Source organism: Musca domestica, unplaced genomic scaffold (assembly GCF_030504385.1).
Source record: "Musca domestica strain aabys unplaced genomic scaffold, Musca_domestica.polishedcontigs.V.1.1 27, whole genome shotgun sequence".
NCBI lineage: Eukaryota > Metazoa > Arthropoda > Insecta > Diptera > Muscidae > Musca > Musca domestica.
Genome location: NW_026712286.1, coordinates 8,375,772 through 8,403,493, shown reverse-complemented (window position 1 = coordinate 8,403,493; position 27,722 = coordinate 8,375,772). Strand labels below are relative to the sequence as shown.

The 27,722-nt window shown below is 31.5% G+C and overlaps 1 protein-coding gene and 1 long non-coding RNA gene across 2 annotated transcripts in view; one reads left to right on the top strand and one right to left on the bottom strand.

Annotated features, from left to right (window-relative positions):
• LOC101891635 (mucin-17) overlaps window positions 1-27,722 on the bottom strand; it is a 53,573-nt gene that overhangs the window by 22,938 nt on the left and 2,913 nt on the right.
• LOC131803139 (uncharacterized) lies at window positions 24,075-24,733 on the top strand. The gene is made up of 2 exons (XR_009342487.1): window positions 24,075-24,503; window positions 24,560-24,733. It is a non-coding gene; the product is annotated as an uncharacterized LOC131803139 (long non-coding RNA).

The following is a 27,722-nucleotide window of genomic DNA, read 5'->3' as shown; positions in this document are numbered from 1 at the left end:
AAATGATAAAGACTAGATAAAATGCATTTTGAGCAAATAAGTTGTGTCTACAATACATCGAGTAACAGCTCATGGCAGAGACATATTAATATAAAAACCACAATTACAGAAACAAATAACAAATAAAAATTTGAAAATTCCAAAAATGTTGGATTCAAAATTCTATTCTATAGACCTTTCCAAAAGTTTGCATCAAAGACTTAAAATGATAAAGACTAAGCAAAATGCATGCGGTGGAAATGGTTGGTGGCTATACTATCTAGAATAACAGCTCTTGACAGATGCATGTTAATATAGAAAACACAATTATAGGAGAGAATGGCAAATAAAAGTTTGAAAAATCCAAAAATGTGGTATCAAAATTCTATTCCATACCCCTCTCCAAAAATTTGCATGTTGCCTTAGCGGTTTAAATCAGCTAACATTGGTACCTATGTTGTTATGATATCATAATATTTGATATCATAACATAACACTTTCACAGGGTTGCCATATTTTGACTCTGTCTTTTCTTATCTTTACACTTTTATGTCATTGTTTGCATATTTCCTTTAAATCAGTTAACATTGGTAATTCTGTTGTTATGATATCGTAACGGTGGTATTTTCACAGGGTTGCCATATTTTGATTATGTCTTGTCCTATCATTATACTTCTATGTCTGAAAATAATAGCTTTTAATAAATGTTTTGAAAGTCGATCTATGTAACCCTACTGTATCACACATTCAGGTTAAAAATTATCGTATAGGTGCTGAAAACCATCAACCATCCGTCTCTTTCGCCTACTAATTCATTAAATGGAAATAGACTCAAAAGAGCTAAAGAGTTGCTTCGCTTGGCCGAAAGTGGAGAACATCAGAATTTGATTTTGGTTTTCTCCGATGAGAAAACATTCTTTGTCCAGCAGTTTGTAAACAAACAAAATTATCGTGTTTACTTGCCAAAGAGGTCAGTCAGCTGAAAATGTGCACCTTCGGTTGACCACCAGAACTCAAGCGCCGGCCATGGTGATGGTGTGGGCCGCCATAACAGCCGATGGTCGCTCTCTGCTTGTATTTATCATCGACCGGGGCATCAGAATAGATTCCGAATATTATGGCGAAAATATTCTGGAGGACATTCCAACAGGATTCAGTTCCATCGCACGTGCTGAGCCACCCAAGAATGGTTACAAAATGAGGTTCCTCACTTCATTTCCAGCGAACAATGGCCAGCAAAATCTCCGGATACCACTCTGTTGGACTATTGTGTCTAAAGTATTTTGGAAAGCAAGGTTGCCACTAAAAAAAAAATACCAAAGTGTCGATCACCTCAAGCAAGCGCTTCGCCGGGAATGAGCCAAAATACCGCAGAGCAACATTCGGCCAGCGTGCGACGGTTTCATTGGCCGTTTGAAGGCCATAATTCGTGTCAAAGGTATCCAACTCGAACAAATCTAAACGTATTCTAAAATTTGATCCTATTTCCGACATTTTTTGCTTTCATTCAATAAAATTAAAAAAAAGTAAAAATTATGTCATTTGACTATGTTGCACTTTTTTTTATCTCACCCTGCATATAACATATTGAAATGGGTTAAATTTTGGAATATTTCAAATTATTTAATTTCTAGATAGATAAACAATTATTGTGAAAAACAGCCGCTCTTTTTCTCAAGATATGCCTTCTTCATTTTCCATGACTGTATGTAAGATGGAAAATCAGGAATCAAGCAAGCAAATAACTTGAGAACATACTTGAAATATTTTTAAAAATAGAACAACACATTTACGATTACAACACGATTACTAAAAAATAACACTGAGAAGACACTGTCGACCGAGCACGACGTCGTTGCCATCATTAATGCCGCCATGCGCTACAGTTGTTCATTGTGTTTCATTTGTTTGGTTTTTCTCTCCATGTGAAACCTACAAACATACTAACAAAATAAATAAGAGCGATAGCGTCGGCGACGGCGGCGTCGTCATATCTTTATCTCTGTCTGTGCGCCTCCTCTTCTGTCTGATGTTTGATTTCCATTTTAGAGCTTTCTTTCTTTTGTAAGTTGGTCAAACATGTGACAAACATACAAATAAATAAATGGCAACAGACAGTCTATGGGACACACACTCACACAGCTACATACCCACACAACATTCTTACATGCATATATGTATGTATGAATGTAAAAAACAAAAAACGACAAGTAACACAACACAACAAAGCAAAAAAACATGCACACAGTACAGAGTTGGGAAATAGTTTGCTGACGTTGACGTTGGCATCGACTGCACAGAGAGCTTGACTGCAATTTGTGAACAACGGCAGCAGCGTAACAACGACGACGAAGACGACGTGTTTGCATTTAACTAACCTAGAATATATAAAACAAAAAAAAAAAAACATGGCAAGAACAACAACAAAGAAAATTGGTTTCTGTAAAAAATGAGAAAAATGACGACGACAACGACAGCAGCAGCAGTAGTAGCAAGTTTATCGTTGTTAAACCTCTTCTGAGCCAGAATCTGTCAGCCAGCCAGCCAGAGCTCTGACAACCAAACAAACAGCAGGCTCCATAAAGAGATTCAATATTCTAGTGCATGTGTGTGTGTGTTTTTCCTCTAAATAAGTGTGCACACGTTCGGCTAACCATTTGCGCGTTCGTTTGTATAGATACATTTTGTATTTGCAATATGGGTACGACGTACGTACTTACGGTATGATGTAAGAAAATAAAAACAAAGCAGAATTTACCAGTGAGATAATATTGCACGTACAAAAACAAAAAAATTGTAAAATAGAATTAAATAATAAATAAAGCGCCAAAGTAGTAAAAGGTGAAAACAGTTTAGACAAAGGCCCTCATTGTTGTCGTGTTCCTACTATTTTGTAATAATAGCAATACCCATGAAAATTGTAAAAAAAGAAATGTTAAAAAATAATAATTATTAAAAAATTGACCTCATTTTGATTTCGGTTAGGAGAGAATATTTTGAGGACATCTGCCTAGATGATTTTCTTATTCCTTTTTTTAAATCCCAAATTTTAATAATTTGTAAAAGGACTGACAAAAGCCGGTTATCCAATTTACTTACTTAAATTACTTAAATGTTCACCTGAAACATAATTTTTAATAAATTATTCAAAAGTCGATCCTACTCTCTCAGCTGATCACACTATACATAACTAGTTTATATCCCTTAATAAATTGTTTAAAAGTCGATCTATGTAAACCTACTCTACCACACATCAAATACATAGAAGTGTAAAGATGGGACAAGACAAAGTTAAAGTATGGCAACCCTGTTCATATTTTGTAATAATAGCAATACCCATTAAAATTGTAGAAAAGAAATTTTAAAAAATAATAATTATTAAAAAATTGACATCATTTTGATTTCGGTTAGGAGAGAATATTTTGAGGACATCTGCCTAGATGATTTTCTTATTCCTTTTTTTAAATCCCAAATTTTAATAATTTGTAAAAGGACTGACAAAAGCCGGTTATCCAATTTACTTACTTAAATTACTTAAATGTTCACCTGAAACATAATTTTTAATAAATTATTCAAAAGTCGATCCTACTCTCTCTCAGCTGATCACACCATACATAATTAGTTTATATCCCTTAATAAATTGTTTAAAAGTCGATCTATGTAAACCTACTCTACCACACATCAAAGACATGGAAGTGTAAAGATGGGACAAGACAAAGTTAAAGTATGGCAACCCTGTGAAAATTCTTCTGTTGTTACGATATCATAACTACATAGTTACCAATGTTAACTGATTTAAACCGCTAAAGCAATAAGCAAATTTTTGAAAAAATTTTGAAACCAAAATTTTGGTTTTATCAAATTTTTATTTGTTTTTCGTTTATGTTATTGTGGTTTTTATATTAAAATGTCTATACCATATTGTAGACACAAAATAGTAGTCTTTACAATTTTAGGCCTTTGTACACATTCAGACTAAAAATTCTTCCAATTCTTTTATCTGTCATAACTTGTGAAACAATTCGGCGATTCTTTACAACCTTCTATATCTAAATATTTCTCTTAACCAGAAATCTGATATGAATATGTAATTTATCGGAATTTATTATTTCGCATAAAAATTTTTGCACATACCAATATTTTTATATGTATTACATGAAGTATGAAAATGGAAAACTACGGTCCGCTTTATCAGTTACCTCACGCATATTTCCAAATTTTAAAAAATTTAAATATAAATATCTCATATAAAGTATAGGAAGTATACGATATAGTCCAAATCTGGCACCTTGTAATATTTATATCAGTCTTAGGTCGAATTGGTCAATGTTGGCTTCGCAACTACCCCCATAAGGTGTCAACAGTTTGAATAATCATAACTAAAAACATGGAAAATTTACTTTAAATTATTATAAACTTTTAATGGTTGTTGCTATACAGCACTATTATTTGTTTATAAATGAGTTTATTACGGCAGCTTTAGATTTTTGCTATACATAACGGTCAAGTTTACTACAAAAGTAATTTTTGTCGCAAATATAAACATATCATTAATATTTTCTTGGTTGTCGACTTTCATAATTCATTAGATCAAAATCAAACTATGGATCCCTGACTTGAAGCTTTGTGACACACAATTTTAATTTACTTTAATTTGTTTAATTGTAATTGTTGCAATAAAAATACTAAAACTTGTTTTATTCATTTAAATGACTTGCCTTTATAAAGACTTACAAAAGCGATCTTGTTGTCCCTAAGACAAAGAGTTACAGGATAAAAGATTCATGAAAGTAATGATTTATAGGAAATATTATTAAATTATGTTTATTATACAGTAGTAAAAGAATCGTTTAATTCTTGTATTATTAATATTTTTCTAGTAATAGTTTTTATACATCCTATCATCTCTCATTACAAATTAAAAGAACTCGGTTATTTAACGATCATTACAAAGTCGATCTTGTGATCCCTAGAAAAACTAGTTACATGGTGAAAGAATTAAGAAACTAATTATTTACTGGAAATGTCAATAAAATGTAATCATTTCTGTGTTGTTTCCAAAGAAATGTTTAATTATTGCATTATTCATATTTTCCTGCTAATAGTCTTTATCATCTTTCATTAAGCATTAAAAAGAACTAGGCCATTTTAGGTAAGGGACATACATAACACAAGAATGTCATTCATACTTTGTTGAAGAGGAATAAAAAGTAATCGAGAGAGAAGAAATATACACATGTAAGAAAGAGCCAATAATAGTCATGTGTATTAATGGCCTTTATTTTTTGTGAAGAGTAACAACTATTCTCTTATGTATGTATGTATGTAGGGGTACCTACTACTTGCACTTCAAAGCATAGCACCACTTAATCACATTGTAGTTGTTGTTGTTGTCATAGCATTTCTTTCATTTCGTGATTACTATTATGATCATGACTATGCAGTGTGCTTTTTTTTGTTGCCATGTTCGTGAGCCAGGCGGCATGCATACACAAAAAAAAGAAACACAGTTTTTGCTGTTGTTGTTGTTGGTTTTTTAAAGGTCATGGCAGCATTTACTGACATTGGAGAGAAGAAAAATTTTGTTTGAAATACACAAAGGAAAAAAAACGCAAATGATTTAATAATAAATGTTCACACACACCGCAGCAAGAGTAAGCAGCCAGCACATTTATCTATTCATTCGAGTAATAAGAAATAGACACACAGAGGCGAACGGCAAACAATACGTGGAAATATTAGCAAACAAAAAAAATTGCAAACTTAATGTTCGAACAAAATTGAAAAGCAAAAAAAAAAAAAATTCAAGAGCACAAGTAATAATAAAAAAATGACAGACAGGCAGTAGCACAAAGATACAAAATGAGAAAAGAAGAAGAAGAAGATACAGATGACATTGAAGAGTTAAAAAAGAAAACAGTTAACAAAAAAGAGGAAAAGAAACCACAACAGCCAAGAAACAATTAAAAAAAAAATGAAGGAGATGATGAAGAGAGCACGGTATCTAAAGCTTAGCTCATTAAAAGTCATTCATTTATTTTCGGCGGGGGGAAAACACGTTTTTTTATTCTCTCTGTTGTTTCTCATGCCAATTGAAGTTTGGGTCCCACTACTTGAAGAATTGCAGAGTAAGGAAAAAAATGAATATTAAAACGAAAAATTAATTAAAAATTATGACTAAAAATAGCTATTGAAGAACAAGTACAAGTGATGGGCTGTCTAGCACCACCAGCAAACAAGTCATGTGAAAAACGAGTGCCTACATTAATATAAAAGCGTACCACCACCACTAAAGAAGAGATTAAATGAAATTGAGTTGAATATTTAATGTGCAAAAAAAGTAAAAACAACAACAGAATAAATTTACAATAACAAGAGCCAACCAACTGTTTTGTTGTGATACAATTAATGAAAACCTTTTTTTTAATTGGTTGTGGAGGCAAATATGAAAAGTGAAAGAAAAGTCTAAAATAATTAAAGCAATTAGGTCCGGTAAGCGGTTTAGTTAACTGAATATTTTATCAATGTAGCAATTTTATAGAAAAAATATAGTTATTTTAGATTTATGGGAAAAGGGTTTTAAAGTTCGTTTTGTCTTGATTTTCTAAAACTATTAAAACCGATAAAGGGCTTTAAAGGTCGTTTTGTCTTAAACTCCTAAAAACCGTTACCAGCCAGCTAAAGCATAACGGCCACACATTTAATTGGGTCATCTCGTTATCATAACTTTAATGCCTAACATATTCAAATTACAAAACAAAAAACTCACCTTACAATATCAAAAAAATAATAATATAATGGATATATTTTTAGAAAACCTGTTTTCTATTTGCACAAACTGAAAAAAAAAACAATCAAATATTCAAACATCGCAAACAATGACTTCGTTGTTAGATAGAATAATTAAGCAGACCGATAAGGCAGAAAACGAACACAAAAAAAAAATCGCACAATGTGCGCGGCCGGTCATGAATAATTGAGTAGTATTTTTTTTTCTTTCTTTTTTTTGGCAAAAAGCTATTAAAGTGGCAGTTGTATTTTGCTTTTATTTGTGCCTTTCTTCTCTCCGTAGAGAAACGACAAAAAATGTGTCATTTCTTATGCTTTTTTTTGTTGTGATATATGTATTTAACATAACATTCATTTAAATTAATGTTTATTCATGGTATTTTTAAGTTGAATAGTTTTGTTTTATTTAGTGTTTGGGTATTTCATAGAATTAGAAAATAAGAAGAGCGATAATAAAAGAAAATAGACGAATATGCTGTTCTGCTGCAGATCTAATAGTTCATAAAATATGTAAAAGTGGGCTTCCGACACCATCTGCAAAATTATACTGTAAAAAACCTCGCACCCATTGATTTTATGAGTAAATTGCAGCGACTCACACATGCAACGTGAATCGCTCCCTATTCTATGTTCGACCTCTTCATTATGAAATTTCTACTGAACTCCACAAACAACAACTTTTTCAATTAATTTAAGCATTAAAAGTGATCCCATGGGAACGAATTTAATAAGGAGTAGGTACCGTTTGAATAGTAAAAGCAAAATACATAAAACTATGAGATCTATAGATCGACTATTAGCATGAAACGCTTATGTTTAAAAGTCGATTTCTGGAGCCCTGTTTCAACTGTCTCTGTATAGAAATTACTAATAAACGATGGATATTTTACAAAAAAAAAATGTAAGAAGCTACAAATTCGGCCGGGCCGAACTTTAAATACCCTCCACCGTTTGGAACAAATTTGGCAATATTCAAAAAAAAAAAAAAAAAAACGTTTAAAATATTTAAATCACCGAATGTAGCCATTATATTAGGGTCTTTACGACGACGTGGACCTGCATAGGCAACTTTTGTCATAAACCATTAAAATATTCAAATGCGAAAATGCGAATGCTGTGAATAATGTAGCTGAAAAATCAAATACCGAATATTGGGGGGAACCGTTATATGGGGGATATACGAAGACGTAGACCTGCACTCACAATTTTCTGTCATAAGCAGTAGTACCCATTACGAATTTCAAATACCAAATTTGAAAAAAATACCGGTGAATAATGCGCTAAAATCATCAAAATTCCGAATATAGGGCGGTACAATTATATGGGGGCTATACGAAGACGTGGACCTTTACAGAGATTTTTCTGTCATAGGCTGTAGCACCCATTACGAACTTCAAATACCAACTTTGAAACATTTCCGGTGAATAATATCGCTCAAATCAGCAAAATACCGAAAAAATGGGAGGTACCATTATATAGGGGTTATACCAAAACGTGGACCTACATCACTCATTTTAAATACCAAAAGTCCTGCAGACATAATACACATTTGAGCAAAATTTTATCAACCTACTTCATTTCGTTCGGAAGATTTCCACAGATGGATAGACGGACGGACATCGCTAAATCGACATAGAATTTTATGCTGATCAAGAATATATATTTAAGGAGTCTAAAATGTATATTTCGGGGTGTTACAAACGAAATGGCAAACTTAATATACCCTCCTCTATACTATGGTGGAGGGTATAAAAATTAAAGCTGATTTGTCAGTCTGCTATGAAACATTAATATTTTAATTAAGCGTATGTTAGCATGATTAAAGGACTCTTTCTGCAAAACGATTCGAATGTGAATGCTAACGAAAAATACCATTCCAAATAAGATTTCAAATATTTTTCTAATTAAAAAAAATAAAAAATATGGAAAACTCATATGGAATGGCGTTTTTCTCATTAGTATTGCCATAGAAGAATAATGATCTATATATTATTTAGTGGGTCAGAAAAGTACACACAATTTTTTTCTAGTGAATAAACAAATAATTTTTCATTTTGTATAAAAATATTGACGATTTATGCTTAAAAAAACGATTTAAATCCCCACATATTTTGCTTTTATTGTAATATTTCAATTAATTTAATATATCGATTTATTGGAACGGATTTTATAAGGAGTAGGTGCCGTTACGACGAAGAAAGCATAATGCTAGGAACACAATTGGAGCGAACGACGAATTTTTTCGCGGCGTATGTTCGTCGTCAAAAATAAAAACCATATGTGTATATGGAAGTGCACACAATCACGGCGCCGGCGAAAATTTCGTCGGTCGCCGCGAACTCAATTAGCTTTATTTCTATTTCATACGCCGGCGACCGGCGAACAAAACAGTACAAGGTGGCCATACTTGTACGAATTTTATGTGTTTTAGTAAATAAAGTTAATTTTTACTTTAAAATTTGTTATGGTCACTCTACTATCTGTTACTCGTATAAAAAAACATAATTAATTTGTTTATTTATTTGTGTACTTGCGCCTGAGTGAAGATGGATATCAGTGAATTTATAATAGAGAAGATGGACATAAGTGAAATTATAATAGAGAACGTAAAGAATTATGTGTTCTTGTATAATTCATTGTAGTCAACAAATGAGCAAAAAGTAAACAACTTCATCAGCTGTTTTATAATTTCGTCGGTATTGTGTTCTATACGACGAATTTTCGCGGCTCATTTTGTCGCCGCGTAGGGCGAAATTCGTCGTTCGCTCCAATTGTGTTCCTAGCATAACACAACATAAAATTATGAGATCTATAGATCGACTTTCACCATAATTCGCTTATGTTGAAAAGTCGATTTCTAGTACCCTATTTCAATTGACTCTATGTGTATTACTAATAAACTATGGACATTTTCAGTAAAATCCATTCCATATTAATAATTTTAAATCAAATTCTATCAAAATTCTTTGAGAAATATGTAATTTTGTATTGTGTCTATGAAAATTTAATTTTTCAAACGGTTTACCATGAATCTGCATAAATCTTCTTGGTGTTAATTGATTTCACAGAATGCAATAAATTTCGATAAAAGGGCTTCCTTGCATTTTCCCCTGCATTATCTTTAGTACTTCAACTATTTGTGTAACCCCAATTACTGTGCGCCTTCACCCTGTGTAAAAGGTGTGTGTCTGTGTCTTGCGTATTATTTATGTAAATGAAATGCATTTATAGCCCACACAAACACACCATATGTGTTCCCTTTGGGGAAACAGACAAACAGACACGTGTACAGACATACACACCGTAACATTAACATAGCGGGTAATTTGTTTTGACAAAATTGTATTTAAATTATTGAATAACAAATTAAACGGCAGGGCAAATGTAAACTCTTCCGCGGTAGAAAGAAAACAGGTGTTTCTTTTGGGATTTAAAATAATTGTTTTTTTTGGAAACGTTATTCTTGTATTACATTTACATAAATGGAACGAAATAAAAGGCGGGAAGAGGTGTGGAGGGTAATAAGAATTTAGGATTTCATAATTTTGAGTGTGGCTTTTACAGGCCTGTTAGAACATTGTATGAGTTTTTTTTTTCAATACCACATATCTGGAGGCATCTTAATAATTAAAAATATTAAAAACAATTTTGGGAAACAAGTAGAATGATTTTCTTATATATCATCAGATCTTATTTTGATGTAAAAATTGGAGGCAATAAAACATTAAATTCTCATTATTTTTTCGGTGAATTCCTATCGAATTTTCCTGCCTTTGTCGTTATAACACCGACTAACACATTATCAGTTCGATTAGTCAGAATCTGTTCATATTACATTTTAGATCATAGGTCGCTGTGGACCAAAAACGTTTTAGGACATTTAAAGTTGATCTTCCCATGTCAGATCGACTGTCTGGCATAACTCTTGAATGGAGTATCCGATTTGATCCAAACTTGGTACATCGTAATATTATTGTCAAACTTAGATCTAGTTCGGAAATGGGCAATATCGGCCCACTCCTTCTGGTACCTCCCACACAAAATGTCAACATTTTCAAAGAAAGTTATTTACTGCACAGAAAGAGAAAGGATAATCCGATTTTTCCCCAAATTTGCTAATCCTAATATTTACATCAGTGCAAGGTCAGGTGCGAAAATGGACAATATCGGTCCACTCCATCAGGTACCTCCCCCACAAAGGGTCAAAATTTTGAATAATTATAACTCTTATATAATGTGATGTAAGACTCCGATTGCCTTCAAATTACACACATCACAATATTTTTATTTGCCCAAGGTCTGGTGTGAAGATGAAATATATCGGTGCACTCCTTCTGGTACCTGCCCCACAAAGGGTAAATTTTTTGAATATTCATGAAGCTTATAAAACGCCAAAATAATATCCGATTCCATTCAGACTTGGTACATTTCAATAATTTCATCAACTCAATATCTCTTATAAAGATGGTGGAGATCGAACTATTCCTTCTGGTACCTCCCCCACAAAGGGTCAAAGTTTGGAATAACCAAAGCGCTCAAATAAAGCAAACTAGGAATCTGATTCTCTTCATATTTCACACATCCCATTATTTCCACTAACACAAGATTTGCTGTGAAAATGGAATATATTGGTCCACTCTTTCTGGTACCTCCCCCACAAAGGGACAAGATTTTGATTAACTATGAAGCTCCTAAAACGCGAAATTAACATCCGATTCCATTCAGACTTGGCACATCTCAATATTTCCATGAACACAAGATCTGTTGTAAATATGGTCGAGATCGGACTATTCCCTTGGGTACCTCCCCCACAAAAGTTCAAAGTTTGGAGTAATCAAAACGCTCAATGAATGATCATAACTCAAGACTCAAGATCTGTCGGCAAAACCGACTGATTTCATTTAACTTATTTTCCTTACGCTTCGATTAGTCTACAAAGTTAATGCCCTCCCTGTTTAATGTCATTACTCTGCGGTCCTTTTATCGATTTATTTATACCAAAACCAAAAAAAAAATGCTTAGAATATTAACCTCTCAATATGCGAAGTGTGTTTGTTTATATTACTCAAAACAAAAGAAAAACACATCGACATTTGTTTTTATATATTTAAAACATCATTTATTTATTTGTTTATTGTTAAACGTTGCATTCCTCTCGCTATGACGGTATTAATATTCTTTATGGCACCAAGTGTTTCTCTCACACAGAGAGAGAGAGAGAGAGAGAGAAACAAATTCCGTTCATTTTGGTCATTTTGGGAAGAAACAATCATGACAACAAAAACAACAATGAAGAAACACTTCCGAAGGCATTGTGAGAAATAAAAAATAATTCATTGTGAAATAAAAGTATTTCTAGCAATATATTTTATTAAAAGAATATTTAATATCATTAATTTCATACGAATAGGGATTCACAAAAATATATAGAAAGAATATTTGTAATTTAGGCCTGGCAGAGAGCTGCATGTTTTTATTCTCCCTTTTTTGTTACTCTCTGATTACATTGTTTTTTAATGGCTCCAAACGTGAGTGGAGAGAATTACGCTCAATGCATGTCTGTCTTTGTCTGTCCCTGACTTACAACTTCCTTAAATCATTTCTTTCTTCGTTGCCTGGGAGTAAGAGGGTATCTATAGATCGATTATGAACCAAAACGATAAACAAGCAAAATATTACGTAGAAAATTGCCTAAAACGTTTTATAATAGGAATCAAACACAGCGGGTCCAACAATGTCCAAGTCAAGGAGAAACATTGCCATTTATTTTCTTAAAAAGGGTTTTAATGAAAATTTGTAATTCTACGAAATTTCTTCCCATCCATTTTCCCTCTTCTCCCCTTCCATTCATTGTAAAATAAAAGTATTTCTAGTAATATATTTTATTAAAAGAATATATAATTTTATTAATTTCATGGGAATAGAAATTCAAAGAAATATATATTTTCAAGAAAGAATAGTTTTAGTTTAAGTCTGGTAGAGAATTGCATGTTTTTATTCTCCCATTTGTGTTACTCTCCAATTACATTGTTTTTCAATGGCCCCAAACGCGAGTGGAGAGAATTACGCTCAATGCACATCTGTCTTTGTCTGTCCCTGACTTGCAACTTCCTTAAATCATTTCTTTCTTTGTTTCCTGGGGAGGTGGGCATGTAACAGGGTATCTATAGATCGATTATGAACCAAAACGATAAACAACCAAAATACTACGAAGAAATTTAACTAAAAAGGTTTTATAGTAGGAATGGGACACAACGGTTCCCACAATGTCCAAGTCAAGAGGAAAACATTGTCATTTATTTTCTTAAAAATGGTTTAAATGAAAATTTGTAATTCTACGTTTATATTTCCCGAAATTTCTTTCCATCCATCTTCCCTATTTTTTATAATTCCCCTGAAAACTAAAGTGCACATTTTATGGCAGTATTGGATTCTTGGAAATAAAATACATTCAAGTATTTCTTTAAATATTTCTAATTTTATTGTCTTAATCATTTGTTATTGTTGCCGAAAAATATATTTGTGTTTGTTGTTGTTGTTGCTGCTGCTGTTCATTTCAACGCTGAGTGCTTTTTATGAGTTCAAGGTTAATCGCCAAATAAACACACACACACACACACCCAACACACCGATTGGGGGGGCTCCTCCAAAATACAACAAAGCCAGTAGTAGTAGTAGTAGTCGTAATACAAACAAACATGCATACGTACAGATTTTTGAAATTTTGCAAATTACTTTTGATATTTATTTATTTTGTTCTTTTATTTTCGCACAATCTTTCATCTTTAAATAGATTTTCGGTTTCTTTTGTGTATTGTTGCATTGAATAATAAATTGACAGCAAACAAATTCCAGAATTTCACAACGTGCATGGGAGAGAAACTTTCTTTTAAATAGTTGGTTTGGTTTTTATTAGTTCTTCCTAATATAACGGGGGTTTTTTATTTTTGGAAAATTGTAAAAAACTTTGAATACCTGTTTTGGTTATGATATCTGTTTTTATGTTAATTTGCCTGTCAATTTATGTAAATTTTTGGCTGAACTAGACTAAACCAGTTAAAGAATCATAATAATATAATATACCGTTAATATGCCATACAATCTAACGGGTTTTAAAAAATGTTTTAATTAATTTTCAAACAAATTTCATGTTTTTTTTAATTGGCAATCTAGGCGTAGCGAATGAAAAACATCTGTTATGCTGCAGCCATAGAAAATTACGTCCCAAATGTGTTCAAGAATAAGACATTGTTTATTTTGTGATTTAAAACATATATTGAAGCGGCTTTTAACCTAGGCTGATGAGTCCTATACCAAAAATAATTGACTTAAAGCCTAGCCAAAGATCTCATGAAATTAGGTGGCATTTTAAGGATTATCCTTGCAAGATAGGGATCTATAGTTTTAATTTAAACTAATCATATATAATGCATACAAATAATTAAATAGTTTTACAGAATCTGCACAATAGAAAAATAGTTTGTCTCTTTTATGCAAAAAACAAATAAAATCTCTAATTACATTATTAATGTTGAAAAAAAATCAATAATAATTTTTGCAAATGAATTCATGGATCATTCCGATTTTATAATCGGACACCATAGTCATAAAGTTTAACAAATTTTAAGAAGATTTCCTTCCATTTTCTCCCATTGTCTAAATAAATTAGGTGTCTTTAGATCGAATTTCAGAAAACGGAAGATATTGGTTTCTATAAATCGATTTTCCCCCCCAATTAACTATAATACATTTGATGGTGTCTTTAGATCGAATAAATTAGGTGTCTTTAGATCGAATTTCGGAAAACGAAGGATATTGGTTTCTATAAATCGATTTTCCCCCCATTGACTAGAATACATTTGAGGTGTCTTTAGATCGAATAAATTAGGTGTCTTTAAATCGAATTTCGGAAAAGGAAAGATATTGGGGTCTATAGATCGATTTTACCCCATTGACTAGAATACATTTGATATTCCTTTGTGAGGGAAATAACAGAAAGAGTAGGCCGATATATCCCATCTTCACCGCAGACTTTTCTTAATTAAAATATTGGCATGTGAAAAAATTTGAAGAGAACCAGATGCTTATTTCGGTTTTTATAATCGTTTTGATTATTCATAATGTTGACCCTTTGTGGGGGAGGTACCAGAAGAAATTGTCCGATCTCTACCAAATTTATAACAGATCTTGTGTTGATGGAAATATTCAGATGTACAAAGTCTGAATGGAATCGAATGGTAATTTCGTTTTTTATGGGCTTCATGGATATTCAAAAGTTTGAATCTTTGGTGGGGAAGGTACCAAAAGGAATGGACCGATATATTCCATCTTTAACAAGATTAACAAGATTTTCTTCATTTTTCTTCCATTGCCTAAATAGAGTAGGGATCTTTAGATCGATTTTCGCAAATTGAAAGATATTGGGTTCTATCAATCGAATAGTCACTATCGATTAAAATACATTTGATATCAGTCCAAATTATTTATCCAATGGGATTTTACTATAAAGGGCGCCTGAATTCTTCCCAATTTCATAAAATTATGACTCTATACAATTTTTCTTTGGTATTTTTGCCGGCACTTTCCATTTATTGATTGGCTTGATTTGTGTATTTCTCTTTTTTTCTGAGCTTTACAAAAACAACAAGACATGCCACACATTTTTATGGTAGTTTTTGTTTTACCTTCTTTTCTTTTTTTTAATTCAGTCAAACTTTCACTTTAGTTTTTTTCTCTTTCATGGGTTTTTTTACAATATTTTTCATACCTTATTTCTACTTCTTGCTATTCGTCATGTTACTTTTTTTTGCTAGCTTGCTTGCTGCTATCAGTAACAGAAAATTACGATTTTGTTGGTGAGTTGCTTGACTGGTTGCCTGCCTGCATAGCTGTTGTGGCGGCAGTGTGTGTTTATTTGTATACATCGGTAGGTAGGTTTGTGTTGGGATGTGAATACGGCATGTATTTATTGTTTATTAGTCTTATCAATTCAAGAAGTATTAATACACAATACGTAAAAAAATACATTCATTTGCAAGACAATGTGAGGAGGAAAAAAAGAAGAAGAAGAAGCTTTGCATTTGTTGCAGCAAGACCCATTACAATTGTACATACATATTAAGTGTTGTTTACTTTCACATTGGTGGCCAATCACCAAGTGTAAATAGATGTCTTCGTTTGTCATAATGTATGAAAACGCGTTCTTATTTCTTCAAAACAAATCCAGAATCTAAATCTTAAGAATTTTGGTGAATTTTTCAATTGTTTGTATATGTACATTTTGTTAAGAACATAAACTCAATGTAGTAAACAGAAAAAAATCGATTGATTTATGCCTCTATATGTTTTATTTCCCACCCGAGGTCAATTTATTGACCAAAATATATGAAATGTTTATCAAATTTATGAATTAACAAAGTTTGACATGTTTTATGCTTTAGCATCAAAATCGACCTATAGTTCCCTGACCACTTGCAAATTGTGGTCGTAATAAGAGTTTCCACAATACATTAAGCGATTTTATAGGAAAAACTCTCCAAATCTTAAAAAAAAAAATGATTATTGTTAAATTAAATGAGGTTAGGGTTCTATAAATCGATATTGTTACAAAGACAACTAGGAGTTTTTTTTTCGAAAAATGCTGGATATCGAAAGTTGTAGTTGGGTAAAAAAACTAAAAATGAAGATTCGAAAGTAAATGCCAACAAAAAACGACATTTCAAATTCCTTTATAATTAAAAAATTAAAAAAACAAAACTCATTTGGATTAGTGTTTTTCTTTCGGATTCTTATTAGTATTGTCATAGAAAAACAGACCCCAAATTTTATTTAGGCTCCATTAACAATAATTGCAATATATATTTTTTTGAGGCAAATAATTAAAATTTGTTTGTTTTTGTATGCCAAATATGACACACCCTTTTTTTCTAGCCTATCACAACTAAATCATTTTCACTTTCAATAACGAAAATTCTGATATCTCTGGTTGCCTGGTGGTTTAATGGCTTTTGTTCAATGTGACACGTGACATATTTGGGTAAAATTTAACCATGACCGATAACAAAAAACAGACATACTATTTTAGATAGCAATACACATATGTATTTTTTGTGTGTTTGTTTGTTCGATTAAAATTCGAGTTCATTGCATATTTTCGATTTCATTGCAACTAGGTTGATTGTTGTGGCGATAGAATGTTGTGCTATATTTAAACGGCAATTTTTCATAATTAAACTAATTATTTGTATGGAAAAAAATGTGACAAAAATTTATCGGAAGTGTACAAATAAACAATATGATTAAATTATTTTATTTTTAATAAATAAATAAATATATTAAATTGTCAATTATCTTGATTGATAGTGTTTCGTCTCACAATGTAATGGAACGCTTTTCGTTTGTAATAGGTTTAATTCCTTACAACGGAACGCTTAATTTTTTCTTCGTTATCTATTGTATTTATAACGGTCGTGAACCTTATCATAACGGAACGCTTATTTTTTTCTTGGTTATCAATTGTATTTATAACGGTCGTGAACCTTATCATAAAGGTTGCAGGTTACACATCGATTTTTTTATAAAACTCGCATTTAATTAAATGTTGATGAAATAATAAGTAATACAATGAAATTAATTAATCGTATAGAAATAAAATTATTTTATTTTTCTTCTGGAAATCCCTCTACTTTGAAAAAAATACGATTTTGCCAAATTTGGCGTATTACAATCAATACCATCAAAATCGACACACATAAAGAATTTTCTTTAGAAATCTCTAGAAATTTATTATAAATTATTATTACATGTGATTAGGGTACTATAAATCGAAAAACAGTTTTTTTTTATTTATCATTCTTTAGACATTCTAAAATGCTAGATGTCGAAAGCTGTTATGGGTTTATTATTTAAAAATTTAAATTTATACATTGGAACGTTTCCGTTTGTAAAATAGCTTGTAATTATCAATTGTCTTGGCCATTGTATCAATTGTCTGCATAAGTAATTTTTTTGTCATAGGCTCAAGTACCTATCGCGAACTTCAAATACGATATTTAAAACAAATCCGGTGAATAATGTAGCTGAAAAAGGTTATCAGATGTTGAAATTCCAAACTTGGACTGCAATTTCATCCATTGGGTGAAATTGTTGTCTTAGTTCCAAAATCGATCTACAGATCTCTTACGACACGGCATATTTTGTGAACTTGTTGAACTTTCTTAAAAATCACTCTCAAGAATTATTAAAACCAAAACAGGGTCAATTTACCATGTGGTTAGGACACTATATTACACTTGAGTAGGGCACTATAGATCGAAATATGGAGTATAGGTATTTCACAATCAGGAGCACCTTTTCTGTTCATTTTATGGGAAATAAAAACCTCTATAAAAGAAAAATATGTCAATTCAATATTTTTATAAAGGAAATATTTGTCTTTTTGAATTTTCATAGAACAATCATATATTCTACCATGTAAGCTTGTTAAAAATTAAAAATTATTAAAACCAAAACAGGACAAATTTACTATGTGGTTAGGACACTATAGTTGTGTTCCAGTACTTTTTTAGTAGTAAAACTAGCAGAAGAGAGAACAGTTCGAAATGTCATTCTCATTTAGGTTTGCTCAAAAAATAAGGGAACGGAAAATTAGCAGAAATGCGATAAAATGTCAAAATTCAAAATTCCAAAAGTAAACAGCCTAAATCGGACTGGTGAAACCTTACTGAAAAGAGCGCCAACATTTAAAAAATGAGTATTGAAGACGATAAGTTAAAAATAATAATTTATAATAATAATTAATAATCTGATTCCTCATTCAGCCAGTCCTCTTCACTGCTGGAATCATCCAAAAGTGAATACATCAGTTGCTCCATATTTTCTCTTTTTGTTTTTTGCACGACAAATATTAGTGTTTCCTTTAGTTTTCAAGTTGATCATTTTCTTTATTGAAATGTATCAATACATTTTTCAACCTTGTTAGCCCTGCCAATTAAATGTCAAATTTACAATATGCACATTTCTGCTCGGCCAAATTCATGTAGCTAAAACAAGCAGAAATGTGTGTTCTCGAGAGAGCTGCAAGTTTTGCTAGTTTTTGGAGTACGGGAACGCGTTGTAGCAGAATTAGTGCTAATTAGTACTAATTTGCAGGTTCTGGAACACAACTTATATTAGACTTGAGTATAGGGTACTATAAATCGAAATATGGAATATAGGGTTTTCACAATCAGTAACTAAATTTTTGGTCATTTTTTGGGAAATATATACTCCTATAAAGGAAAAACTATGCCAATTCAATATTTTTATAAAGGAAATACTTTTCTGTTCAAATTTTCATAGAACAATCATTGATTCTACCATGTAAGATTTCTTAAAAATTACTCTCAAGAATTATAAAAACCAAAAATCAGTGCAAATTTACTATGTGGTTAGGACACTATATTACACATGTGTATAGGGTACTATAGATCGAAATATGGAATATATGTTTTTCACAATCAGGAGCAGCTTTTTTGTTAACTTCATGGGAAATTTACAGGGCCAGTTTACTATGTGTTTAGGACACTATAAAACACTTGAGTATAGGGTACTATAGATCGAAATATGGAATATAGGTTTTTAACAATCAGCAGCTAGAGCTACATATATAAAATTACCATTTTCGGAGTGAGAGCGAGCAAGTTAATGAAACTCATTAATTTTTATATAATTTGCTCTTCGCACCATTCCTTTTGTTGTCCCAATTAGAAAAATGTATTTTCCCATTTTGTGCAAATAAGAATATTAATAAATTCCCATTAGGGATTTTATTCTATTTCACATTTCCTAACACAAAACCACTCCTGCTGTCAAATAAACGCCAGCAGCAGCAGCAACACCAATAAGAATTGTAACAGAAATGATAATAAAAAAAGCCCACAGAAAATGAAAACTGAACATTATTTTCGATGGTTTTGGTTGTGTGCTGCTGCTGGCTGACTGGCCGAATGGCTTGACTTGGCTGGTTGGCTGGCTGCTATAGCGTTTTTGGCCTTAATTGTTTTGCCCTGACCTCATTCGGTTACTAGCAGAGTGCGGCGGCACGGCAATGTGGTGTTTGTATGGCGGTGTGTGTGTGTGTGTGTCTGTTTGTGCAACGTAAGGTATGTTGCTTTTTGATTTAGTCAGTTTGTTGTTGAATGAATGGCGGCGGTGAGAGAGGCAGAAAGTCGGAGGCATATAACGTTATTATATTTATTTTATTTATTTTTTTCTTTTTTGCTTTATCGTCGTCTTGTTATGAGAGATTCCTTTATTTTAGTTCATGTTACAATCAAAAGTGGAAAGAGTTAAACAAAAAGGAAAGAAAAAGCATGTAGCTATGTGAAATGAAAGAAAGCATGCGAATAAAGAGGGGAGTGGAGTGGGGAGGAACGAAATGAAAGAAACTCTATTTAGGTCATAAATTACTTGATTCACTCTCACATATACGACAACGAAAACAACAACAACACCACCATACCTACAAGCAAATATTTTTTTCTTCTTCTTCTTCCATAGAGCCCCCCAAAGACATTCGATTCGTTCGCCTCACTTGTAAATATGTAGAGATGTACATAACGTACATCATGTTGAGAGTGAGTGAGTGAATGTGTGTGTGTGTGTTTGTGTGTGCATGTAAATGAAAACACGTTCGAACGAGTAGACGGCAATCGTTTTGCTACATATGTCCATACATACATATACGGATATGCGGCTATGTTACAATATGTATTCAATAGATGTGCATAAACGTAATGTAGGTATGTGTGTATGTATGTTTGTACACATATGATTTTCAATCAAAAAGCAAACCCATCCCCCAGCTGCTAGTCAGGCAGTCGGTCCAACTAACGATCAACCATTTGCCCCACCACCACCCCATTTTCATTTCTCTCAATTTACTTGAATGAACATTTTTATGCATAGCAGTGTTTTGTTGTTGTTTTTGCTTCTTTTTTTATAACAAATAAAAAAGAGCAATAATGTGGCAAAGGAAAAAAATTGTACATACATAACATTCATATCTAGTATATTGCAATATAATAAAAAAAATTGCAAACATGTTTACAAATTATTAAAAATATTAGAAGAGGGGGAAATAATTTGAAAACATTTTTTTTCAATTTTTCATAGTAAAAAAAAGTTTATCACATGTTAAATTTCCAAGCTTAGCCTCATATTTTATTAATTGGTTGAAATTGTTGTCTTAGTTCCAAAATCGATCTATAGATCTCTTATGTACTTGACATACATTCTTTATAGCATGTTTCCATTGGAAACCGAACAACGTTGTTCGCTCTCAGAATTATGTACACGAATTAACCCGTTCATACGGCACGATTCGTAATTCATAGTAAAATAATTCATTTTTTCACAAATTTTGTTTGTTTATTTGAATGGGAATTTATACAAAAATACATGAAATTCTCACTAATATGAATAGAAGAAATTATTGTTTTTCTTCCAAAGAATAATTATATCATTAATTTTACAATTTTCATTCATGTTTTCAAGTTTTTGTGAAAATATTGACATTTTGAACATATTTTTGTATTTTTTTAATTTTATATTCTGCTGGAGAGACACTTGTCAAAAATTTTTTTTCTGCCGATACAAACATTTTGAAAATATTGCTCTTTTGTTTGCAGTTTTCTGTGGAAATTTCAACTCGTGGACAAAATGCGTACCTCGAATGAAAGAGAAAACAAAATGTACTTTCGTTTGAATGTACATACGCCATTCAATATTGTAGTTTTCATTCATAATTTTCAGTCTTCCCAAAAATTTTTAAAATTTCATTAAATTTTTCTAGTTTTAATTTTTAAATGTCATAATTTATTTTTTCGATAAATGCTCTCATTTGTTAGGGATGGGACATTAAAATCACTCTCAAAAAACATTAAAACCAAAACAGGGCCAAATTACTATGTAGTTAGGACACTATATAACACTTGAGTATAGGGTAATATAAATCGAAATATGGAATATAGGTTTTTCACAACCGGGGGCTACAATTTTGTTAATTTTATGAGAAAAATATATTTTTATAAAGGAAAAATATGTCAAATGTTTATTTTTATAAAGAAAATATTTTTCATATCAAATTTCATTCATAGAACAAGAATGCAGCATTAGAGTTCTTTTGTCAATCAATCCTTGATTCTATCATGTAAAGCTTTCTTAAAAATCACTCTCAAAAATTATTAAAACCAAAACAGGACAAATTTACTATGTGGTTAGGACACTATATAACATTTGAGTATAGGGCACTGTAAATCGAAATGTGGAATATAAGTTTTTCACAATCGGGGGCTACAATTTTGTTCATTTTATGGGAAATAAAAACTTTTGTAAAGGAAACTTGGTGATCTTTCTTAAAAATTACTGTCTGAAATCATTAAAAACGAATCAGGGCCAATTTATTATGTGGTTAGGACACTATATAACACGTGATTATAGAGTATTATAAATCGAAAAATGGAATATAAGTTTTTCACAATCGGGGGCTACAATTTTGTTCGTTTTATGGGAAATAAGAACTTTTATAAAGGAAACTTGGTGATCTTTTTTAAAAATCACTCTCTGGAATCATTAAAACCCGAACACTACTAATTTACAATGTAGTAAGGACACTATATAATACATGAGTATAGGGTAATATACATCGAAATGTGGAATATAGGTTTTTTTACAATCAGGGCTACATTTTTGTTCTGTTGTTTGTACTATGTGTTTAGGACACTATATAGCACTTGAGTATAGGGTACTATAAATCGAAATATGGAATATAGGTTTTTCACAATCGGGGGCTACAATTTTGTTCATTTTATGGGAAATATAAATTTTTATAAAGGAAAAATGTACCAATTCAATATTTTTATAAAGAAAATGTTTTTCTTTTCGAATTTTCAAAAAACAATCATTGATTCTACCATGTAAGCTTTCTTAAAAATCGCTCTCAAAAATTATTAAAACAAAAACAGGATTAATTTACTATGTGCTGAGGACACTATATAACACTTGAGTATAGGGTACTATAAATCGATAAGTGGAATATAGGTTTTTCACAATTTTGTTCACTTTATGGGAAATAAACACTTTTATAAAGGAAAAATATGTCAATTAAATATTTTTATAAAAGAAATATTTTTCTGTTCGAATTTTTATAGAAAAAGGATGCAGCTCCATATTAAAAAAAAAAAACGAATACAAAAAAATATAACAAATCGGATGAAATATATGTATGGGAGCTATAGCTATATCTGAACCGATTTTCACCAAATTTGACATACTTATTTCTAGACTCAATTTGCTCGTAAGTGCCAAATTCCATCCCATTTGGGTTAATATTACACATTTGATGCACAATAAAAAACAAATTGGACGAAGATATATATGGAAGCTATATCAAAATTTTCACCAATTACCTCCAATTTCAATAGGGTTCGTCCTTGGGTCATGCAAATGACTTCTGCAAAATTTCATCTGTATCGTGCAATAAATGCCACCTGTACTTTGTTTACAAGAAATACATGGACAGACGGACGGACATGCATAAATCGACTCAGAATGTGCTTCTATGCAGATCATTAAAAAAAACTATGGGTCTATCTCGATGTCTTTCGCTGTTACAAACAAATGCACAAAGACATAATACCCTGACCATTTCGTGGTGTGGGGTATAACTAGCGGTCATAATATTTTTATTAAAAGTCAAAATAAATCATCTTTTATGCATGACCTAATCTGCGTTTTTGCTATTTTAAGCAACCCACTCTAATATTGTCCCCAAACAAACACACACACATTATTTTTTATGAATGATTTTTGATTGTAATATGTTATTCGTATTTTTTTGTTGATCCGCTTGCTTGCACAATGTCTAAGCCAAATTTAATAATAAAAATTGCGCCACAGACGCATATTTCCTTAAGATGCTATCTACAACAAAAAAATTGTAAATAAAAATAGATTTTTTTTGTGTATAATGCATAGTGTCACGTTTTTTCTTTGTTCGCAATTTTTTCTTTCATATTTTCAGAAATTTCACAATGAATCTAGGAAATAATTGAAAAAGGTTTGCAGTTTTCTTATAAGGGGTAGGAAAAGAATCTATTTGATGCACTGAAATTTGTCGCCTAATGATCGATGTTGTAAGCCGCCTTTGATAAATGACTGCATTTTTCTGGCACTGATTATAAAATTATCAAAACTCATATGTGGCCAGATACCCAAAATTAACTGCGACCGAAGAGCCATATCAAATACAAACGTCATATTAACAGCCTGTTCCACGATCTCGAAAGAAAATTTGTGCGAACGAAGGCTACTCACTCACTTTCGCATAAGAATGCGTTCCACTAACTTTCGTTCTTTCTTTCGCATAGCCTTACGTGATTCAGTGTTGCAAAATATTTTTTGGTAGAATTAATCGCGAAATAAGGAAAAAAAAGCGCCAAATGTCTAATTTAAACGCGAAAAAGCAGCAGTGGCTCTGTCTCAACTGACAGTTCAGTTGTAAACAAATAAATTGTAAATAAACAAACAAAATAAAATTTCTAGTGATTGTGTTCAGATTATTTGTGTTCTTAAAAAAGAAAAAAAATGAATATTTCTGTAGCCCTATTTTTTATGGATGATGAGGAGGAGGTTCAAATTGTGCCACGGAGGCATTTAAGAGATGCTTCGAATTTATTTGAAGTACCTAACAACCAGTAAGTATGATTGTATTTTTACATTTTTGAAATAATAAAAAAATGATTTTTTCTAGGTTTGTGTCTTCCAGTGGTCTTCATGGGATTGCCTGCTGCTTCCAAAAATTGACACTCCTCTGGCGAACTTAGGATTCTCCCCCATATACTCAACTAGTGCCCGCAGCTGTGTAGTTTTTTCGTGCTGGAATTGAGAAAATAAAAAAATATATATTTGTTGTTCACAGATTAAATTGCATTTATTATTTTTACTTACATTTTTCTTTCCATTTTCCATCAAGGAATGTTTATGTTAAAACAATTTTCCTTAATTTTTATCATTCGACAGCAAACACACAAGTGACTGATTTTGACATTTGTGTTCGCATGCGTAAGAAAGAAAAAAGATAGTGGAACGCAAAATTACACTGAAACGCTTACGTTTGCGTTCGCTTTGATTTTCGTGCAAATTTTCGTTCTGATGGATTTTAGTGGAACGGAAATCAGCTGTTTGTCGTGTAAAAGTTGTGCGAACGTGTTCTTTCGACATCGTGGAACAGGCTGTAAATGTTTTTTTCTCATTGAGTAATTTACAGCTCTGAAAAAGACGACATAGATGATAATTAAGGCATGTATAGATGGGTTTTTGACCACGATTTTTTAACGAAGTACACTTGGCAAACAGATGTTTTTTTTTGTCACAAAAATATTAAGGACGGTAAAGATCTTGATTATTTATATTTACTTTATCTTTTTTTAACAAATTTAATTTTATTCTGATAAATGATTGCATTTTTCTAGCACCCAGGGTAATTAACAAAACTGATATGTGGCCATATACCGCAATATATAATTGGCAGCACCGTTGTAAAGGAGTAGAGAGAGAAAGAGCGGCTTTATTTAAGGGTTATCTAAACCGATTATGGACTAATCGATAAATATTAGATATTTTCGCAAATACTATATATAATTGGCAAGGAATAGAGAGAGAGAGAGAGAGAGAGAGAGAGAGAGAAAGAGCGACTTTGTTTTAGGGTTATATAGACCGATTTTTGACTAATGAATTAAAATTAGATATTTACGTAAATACAAGTGATTCGGTTGCATTTCACAGAAATACTGTTTCTACGTTATAAAAAAATACAAAATAACAAAAACTTGGAAGAAATGTCAAAATAAAATAAGTATAAATACCACATAACTCAGGTATAACTACAAACCCCTTTTTTAATAATTTAGAGTAATCTCTTTAGCCTGTTTCTGTATGCTGAATGCGAAAGAAAAACACCATTCCAAATATGTTTTTCAAATTTCGAATTTAGTCGAAAATATATACAATTAATTTGTAATACTGTTTATCTTTCGAGTTTACTTTCGCATCATCATAGAGAAACGAGTCCTAAAGAACTAAAGCCAAAATAAAAAATATATTCTTTATGTCATTTTTGACATTTTTATAAATCAAAAGAAATTGCCCCAATTCTCCCCAATTGCCTCAATTTTTGCTTTTTAAAAACATTATTTTCAAAATGAAAAATGAAAAAAAAAAAATTGAAATCTAAAAATATTAAATGGTTTATATTTATTTAATATTTAATTCCAAAACTTTCCTTAAATTCTTTTTTTATCAACAATTTATTTATAAATGGCAATCTAAAATATGTTGGGATATTAAGCGAGTATATGTAAATATGTTTAAAAATATACATTTGTTTATGTGCCCGCGATGATAACAATTCCGTGCTGAGTGTCTCTGTCACTTGATGAACTTGTTTAGATTATTTGTTTTGAATTTATTGTTGTTGTTGGTTTCATTTTTTTTTTTTTTTTTGGTTTTTGCTTGGATGGAAACAAACGTTTATAAAACAAATTAGCAATACAAAATCAATGACGTATTATTTGCTATTGCTGTCATGTAGTTATGTTTGTGGTTTTCTGGAAACACAGCTGTTTAATAGAAATATTAATAGTTTTGTGATAACGTTTTTTTTTTTTTTTTTTGTTGAACTTTGTTAGTTTGTTATCGCAAAACAAGATTGGTTTGTTTTTATTCGAGAATGGTTCATTGGTATATTTTTAAAAACAAATGAAAAAAAAAACATCTGATATTTGGCCAATGTCAGAAATTGTCTTTTTTTTTTTTTTGTTAAAAAAAAAAGACTAGAATTTTACTAAGAATAATAATTTGCTCCAATAACTAGTTCATCACAAAATTCTTCAGAATGACTGGGCATTTATTACAAAATTCTTTAATAACTCCTCTACCAAAAATACAAATACCGGTTTCTTATAGCATGTGAAAAATACCGGTTTAAAACGTTAACACATTTCGTAGATACCCCTTATATTTTTTCAAACACACAGACAATTCGAAAAGTTTTTAACGGTATTTTATTCTATTTTTTAACACCTTGCCCCCAAGGTGTAATTAAACTTAATACGATTTAAAAAATAAATACATAAAGGGTGAGATAAAAATCGGCAACAAAGTCAAATGTCATAATTTTTATTTTAATAATGACCTGTCACTGGAATAATTTTAACAGCTGTGGATTAGAAACGACAGCAGTTTGAAGTTGTTTGCAGTTTTTTCATCTCACCCTGTATATAATTTTTTTTAAACAAAATAAATCTTAGAAATGAAAACATCACTTTATAGTTAAACTAGTTTTACAAGCATAGAACGTAGTTGTACATTATTTAAAATTGGCGGGGGAATGAGCAAACGTCATTGTGTCTCTCAAACAAACTACTAAATGTTGCCCGCCACTATCACCAACACCACCACCACCACCTGTCATTTCGGTCTATTGAATTAAATCACTATTCAGGCAAAATAAATAATTGGAGAGACCCCCATGCGTTTTGGGCACATGAATGCATGCATGCCTTGTCTGTCCTAATGCCAAACGATGCATGCATTACCCCCCAAAAACACACACACATGTTTGTTTGTATTGCATTACAATGACAAACGGTACGGCGGCGTTGCCGTCATTGGCAATGTAATAAAGGCGCTGAGAGATGAAGGTGTTTGTGAGAGAGAGTGAGCAAGAGCAAGGGGGTAAAACCACACATTACTAACACTGCCTTTACACGGTGACATTTTTTAACCATGCCATTTTTTTTTGTTGGTAAAAGGTGTTGAGAGACAAGGATAGAAGAAAAAATGGCACGATAAGCCACCGCACAGGGTTACATGCCATTTTCTTTGCATTTCTCTTTTTGATTCTTCCGAATTTT